The sequence below is a fragment of the Gambusia affinis genome, linkage group LG11, assembly GCF_019740435.1.
Source record: "Gambusia affinis linkage group LG11, SWU_Gaff_1.0, whole genome shotgun sequence".
Lineage (NCBI taxonomy): Eukaryota > Metazoa > Chordata > Actinopteri > Cyprinodontiformes > Poeciliidae > Gambusia > Gambusia affinis.
In genome coordinates, this window is record NC_057878.1 from 27,491,053 (window position 1) to 27,497,175 (window position 6,123).

At 37.6% G+C, this 6,123-nt stretch overlaps 1 long non-coding RNA gene across 2 annotated transcripts; it reads left to right on the forward strand.

Moving 5' to 3' along the window:
• The first annotated feature begins 447 nt into the window (after nucleotides 1–447).
• LOC122840259 lies at nucleotides 448–4,989 on the forward strand. 2 transcript variants are annotated; one of them, XR_006372201.1, is made up of 4 exons: nucleotides 452–525; nucleotides 623–723; nucleotides 2,853–2,928; nucleotides 4,783–4,989. It is a non-coding gene; the product is annotated as an uncharacterized LOC122840259 (long non-coding RNA). The 2 variants fall into 2 exon arrangements; XR_006372200.1 differs by having other exon boundaries at nucleotides 448–723.
• Nucleotides 4,990–6,123: the final 1,134 nt, after the last annotated feature.

A 6,123-nucleotide genomic window follows, 5' to 3' on the forward strand; every position in this document is an offset into this window, starting at 1 on the left:
CCTAAGATAAGCTCTTATTTCTCGTTGAAACGTGACTTTTAGGTTAGTTTAGCATTATTTCAAGAGTGTTAAGACACTTGCACAAGAAACAAGGCCAACATACCTGGTATAATTTTGTATTTTTGCAGTTTACGTTTCATTTATTAAATGAGATTTTGAGATTTTAACAAATATGGTGAAACTATGATTTGAGCTCACATTTTATTCTCTTATGACAGGCTAAATAAATTACTGCTGTTCATTTTGACTGCATAACTTCACTATCCTTTTTTTTTTGGCAAGTTTTTATTTTATTTTTGAACCTAGAAGATTTAAAACGTTAATTCAATAAACGTCATAATGGATATTTACCTAAAAGTAATTTAAAAAAGCTAAATTTCAAAAGATGGCTCTAAAGTTTTATGTAGCTTTGTGACGAACACAACATAAACAACGTTGACGTAGCTTAGCGTTAGCTTAGCATTAGCTTAGCGTTCTGTTGCGTGGTACTGTAAACCCTGTGAGCTGGAATGCGTCACAAACCTCGTGAGTTGTTTTTCCTGCCTGATTATTCTGTGGTCATTAACCAACGCTCTCTGTTCCTCAGCGGTGTGTGAGGTGAATATCCATCATCATTTCACAGAGTCCAGATTTCGCCGTTGCGTTCGCTCTAATCCGTCGCAGCAGGTCAGGAGAGGAGAGAGGAGCAGAGGGAGAGTTGAGGGAGAATAATGCCATTTCAGGGTAGGCCTTATTTAATTTACTGCAGGTCGATAGAGGTTCTCCAATTGCCTCTCCCAGATTAATAAGTAACCCACACGCGCTGTCCATCACTGTCCATCTCCCATTAGGCTCCTGAAATGGGGGCCCAAATTGCCTTGCGAGGTTGACTCTGATGGAAAACACACTCTCTCCATCCTTTTCTCTCTCCATTCCCATCCATTCCTGTCCCTCACTTTTCTCTTTTCTGTTATCAGGTTTCATTTTTAAGATGCTCTGCAGAGCAACACAGGTGTATTAAACGAGCGCAGTCATTCATAAACGTCCGGAGATGATTGGGTTTGCAGTTTTAATCGCCATTCAGACAATTTCTTACCGTCTGAAACGATGATTTTCTCTTAATTTAGCGTCAAATCACCAAAATGTGGGCCGTCCAGAAAGACTGCAGGGACTTTTTAAGAGTGAGACATGCTTTAAAAAACACAATTATGTAAGTTTTTGACCACAATAAATGTAAACTCTACAAAATAACATGTTTTGATCCTTTATGTCAGGGTGTGAAACTAATTTTAATTTTGGCAATATCAAGATGATAAATGTTCTCCAGTTGTGCCAGAATGTTGTGATGAAACCTGTTAAACTGCTAAAATATTAACAAATAGTTGTCTGTGCATTCAATAATTAAACAATAGAGCATTTTTTCACATCTATGTCATTTTGAGAGTATACAGAAAAAACTGCTTTGATGTAACTTTATAAAACTTCAACTGTTGTTTTAAAGTGGTTATTTATGTCTCTGTGTTGTATAGACGGCTGCATACAATGATTGTAAAAAGCCACGCCTTGAGTTTGACATCCGCTCCATAAGGATTAAATGACCAGTTTCCATATTTATTCACGTCTCCAGTTCCCAGTCAAACCAGTGCTTCAAAGCAGCACCTGTTGCTGGGTTGAAACCAGTCACTTCCTGCAGATCAGGCTGAGAGATTGCAGCAGCTGATGAAATGGGATTGATCCAAAAATCAAAGTTTCACTTACTTTCAGCACACAGATATGGAAGTTTGGATCAATTACCTCTACAATCACTGAAGTCACTGAAACTAATTTATTTCTCGGGTTCCTCGAATGCAGCAGAGAGTTTCTATCTGCCTCTTCGACAACCAGGAGTCTGACCTGAAGCTGGTAAATAAAACCCAGCATTAAATCCAGATGGTGTTTTATTTGTTCTGCTTTACTCAGACCTCTGAAAGAAATATAACGATGTAATCACTCCTCTAATACGTTAAAAAAAGAAAAGTTGCGCTCCTTAAGAGCCGTTGTCGTTTTTTAGTGTATGTTACATTGTTTATTCAGTTTAATTCTGAAAATCATGACACGGGAAGTCGTGGAGTTAGCACTTCCTGTTTAGCGAAGCGCTTCTTTTGGCTATGCTACCCACAGACGTGTTGCCATGTCAACAGACAGCAACGCCACCAAACATTTCAGGATTCAAAACCAAACAACACTCCAACATTTCCCACACAACGATCAGAACATTCAGTCCGTTACAGTTTTATGTTTTCAAGCTTGGTGTTTATTGTGTGATTGTTAATAAGTGATTGCTGTGGTAGATTAGCTGCCATTGCTATTAGCTAAACTAACTCAGCGGTGGTTGATTGGCTCATTTAAACATCTGCTCTACTGATGATCTGTCAGAGTTGATGTTTTAGGTCGCCATTTTTTAATCTTTTAACTGAAACACCAAGTTCTGCAGCACATCTACCTGTTAAAGTTGTCATAGTCAAGTTAGCATAACTGGCCTACTTCGTTATCTAGTTGCTTTTTTTTTTACAATTAGTAGCAAAGCTCTGCGTCTATTTGTCTTTTGGATTTAGCGCGTTATGTTTCAAGTTGACAGCTAAATCCTCTGCTAGTCATCGTTGTGAGCAGCTTTTCAGCCTCCACAGTTTGACGTCGCGCTGCTCTGTCTATAAATAACGGATGGGTAGAAATATTTATTGCAATAATACAAATCAATAATTATCTAAATGTCTGCACTTTAAAGGAGGTAAGTACCCACTGAATTAGCTAAGGGGTACCATGTGATTTGTTGTGTGTGCCAGCGGAGACTGGGACGGGGATCTGAGCGCTGATAATGTGTTATCTCCTCGCAGCAGCTGAGCTGAACGAGGATTCACCTTCAGAGCCTGACAGAGACGGAGAGGCAGCAGATCAAGAGCAACACAAGTGGTACAGTAACGCCGTCCTGCAGTAATCTGCATTTATTTCCTCACTAAAAACTGGCCAGTCTCTAATCTCCACTGGTTATACTGGCATCTGTAATATCTGAGCGTCAGGTTAACGCTTCGCATGGTCAGACATTTTTAAATGGGTATACGCCATTGTTTTGTGGCTTTTAGTCTAATTTAAGCATTAAATTCCAGCCATCCAGTAAAAGCAGCCATTGTGAAAACGTTCAAACATCTCTGGAAAATCACAAATTACCAAAAAGATTCAATCATTTTTGCATCATGGTTCACAAAAGTTTCCACTCTACCAGGTAAATTAAATCAACAAATGATCTCCAAATATAATATTTGACACAAATCCTTTACAATGCGACTGGAAAACAAATAAAATGGGAGGAAAATGGATGCAAAACAACAAGAGTGCACTCAAACTAATAATCTGTTCAAATGTCTCTCGTTTGGTTCAACTTTTGTAGATTTGTACTTTAGACTGAAGATCCTGCATGAGTCTTTAGTCGCCCTGGGCAGTTTTCTGGCTCTGCTGCCCCTCTCAGCATTTTATGTTAGAATGCAGAGCAGTTTATCATAAAATATATAACCTATTTATTTAATTCTTATGCAAAAACATCACACACTTAATGCTCAATTCCCCACTGAATGCACATGTCTACAGTCAATAAAGAACTAAAATAAGAACTGGCAGGAAGGTTTTATCACTTACATTCACTGAATTGAATTTTATTCAAAATGACTCAATAATAACTTTACTAATGTCACACAACACTAAGCTGCCAGCACTGACGATGATTCACTCAACTCAGAATGCGAGACGCTTGAAACTGAAACTGACAGCTTGACCTACTTTCTGATTCATTTGGCTAATAATTATTTTATTTAGTAGATCTTTCAATATATAAAAAAATTAATAAAGTGAGACACTGTTTCTAAAAAAAAGTAACTTTTTAAGTCTTAAAATGTTTTTAATTTTAAAAATGTTAGCTGGTCTTAATTTTGTTGATTATTTAACCTCATATTTCTAAATTCATTTTTTCTGTCAGCCAAAAGTTTGAGTGACACACAAACAACGTCATTGAATTCTGTGACTGGAGGCAAATGAGGCTAACGCTAACTAGCTGCTAATATTCCTTTGCTAGCTAGCTAGGTGGATCTATGATGGCTAAATGTAAATTTATGGCCACTTGGCTTTATGGCTGTATTGTCTTATGTTTATTGCCAACACATTTACAATGTTAATTAATGTTTTCAATTAAAAGAATAGGAAAGTATTTTTAAATAATCTCACAATTGGTACCATTTTTTCTTCAATCATTTTCCATTCTTGTATGCATATTTATATAATCTGCGATTGTCTGTTGCACATTTCTATCAAGATACAGGTCTTTCATAAAAAGTCTTATGTTTGTGAAACCTGCAGAAACCCTGAAAAATATCTTGGCCTTTCAAACAGCGCTGCCTCCTGGAGAGTTGTCTCGAGCTAAATGCAGTTATAAGTGTGTTACATCACCTCTGTGTCATTATACAGCTGTAACATTTGTAAGAGTTTGTCTCCAAAGGTCACAGAAGGTTAGCCAAGGGATCTGCTACTCTTTAGGTGATCCAAAAATAATCTCCTCTCTGCCCAGCAGCACTCAGCCTGGTCACTGATGTCCTGCAACAGGTTGATTAGCTCACCTGCTACCTGTGATTAGCAGCGCTCATATGCATGAAGACCGAGCGACGAATCCTGGGGATATTGAACTCTTAATAAAACACACACACTGGGGCTCAAATGTCACTATCCTAAGCAGGGCTGTGTCAATACCTCCCTGACCTTTCTCTGTGTTTACCCTTGTAGGACATCAGACCTGGTGCTTGTATGGCAAATGGAAGGCAAACAGAGCGCCGCGCTGTGCAGGAAGGGGCACCCGCCGCGCTGCGGCACATAATTGAATCTTTCACATGCGGATACTTGGAACAGATGGGCTTGCTTTTATTTAAACATAAGAACAACAAAACAAATGTTAGCCACTGAAAAATTAAAGATGGCGGCCATTTTTCAAAGTGAATTTTATCACTTTTTCCACACAATTGTATCAACTGTCATGTAAAATAAATTTTTGCACTAAAATCGGCAATTTGATTAATCTGTTGGTATAAAATCATAAATATTTTGAACTTTGAAATTTACAGTACAGACCAAAAGTTTGGAGACACAGGGGTGTCCAAACTTTTGGTCTGTACTGTATATGCATTTTCTTTATCTTGCATTTCCTTTTTCAGGCGGACATTTTCCAAAATGGCTGCCGTGTTTGAAATGGAGAATATTTGTTTATGTACTAAAATGGGCAGTAGTTATATCCAGTGGTGGGCACAGCTAGACAAAAAGTTTCAGGAATCTGATTTCTATTAACGCTGAAAACACACGATAAAATTAGCTAATTTTAAGCTAATGCTAACCATTAAGATGATTGTTACTCAGTCTGTGTCACATCTTCATCTCCATCCAGTTGACGGCTGTTATGAGACTCAAACAGAAAAGTCCTCAGTTTATGATTTTATACTCTATCACTTTAAAATTGTGTAACATCTTATGGCAACAACTGGTTTAAAAGGCTAAAAAACGGCAGCCATCTTGAAAAATAAATGCACATTTGAAAGGTTTTGCAGTAATATGCTGTTACTATAGTACCAATCTGACCTGATCAGGATCTGGGTTATTTTTCTTACTGTTTGGAAACACAGAACAAAGTTTACTGCAGAAAACAGGAAGTCTGAACATGTTGGATCTCAGGAAGAGTCAAATCATGAAGCAAACTTCTAAATTCAGTTAGAAATAAACCCGAATCCCAGAGAGTGAGACGCTGCAGGTGGACAAAGACAGACAGTATGCAGACCGTCTTCATCACAGCGTGTTATCATTATTTATTTATGTTATTTTTAGACGTAGCATCGCTTTGAGCCACCGTTCTCTTTGTGTTCCTCTCCGTTTGATCAGGTGCACATTCAGAAATAACCCGGCTGGGTTCAGTGAATTATTGTGAAAGTGGTTTTTGTTGAGATTTTCTAATAGTTTTTTCATGACCAATCCATATTCACAGAAAGGAACAACAAAGAAATATTTTTATTACAGCCATCTCTGTTAACCAGAATCTTTATTTTCTAAACGTTTTTCTTTTTTTATTTTGTCACAGAAAAT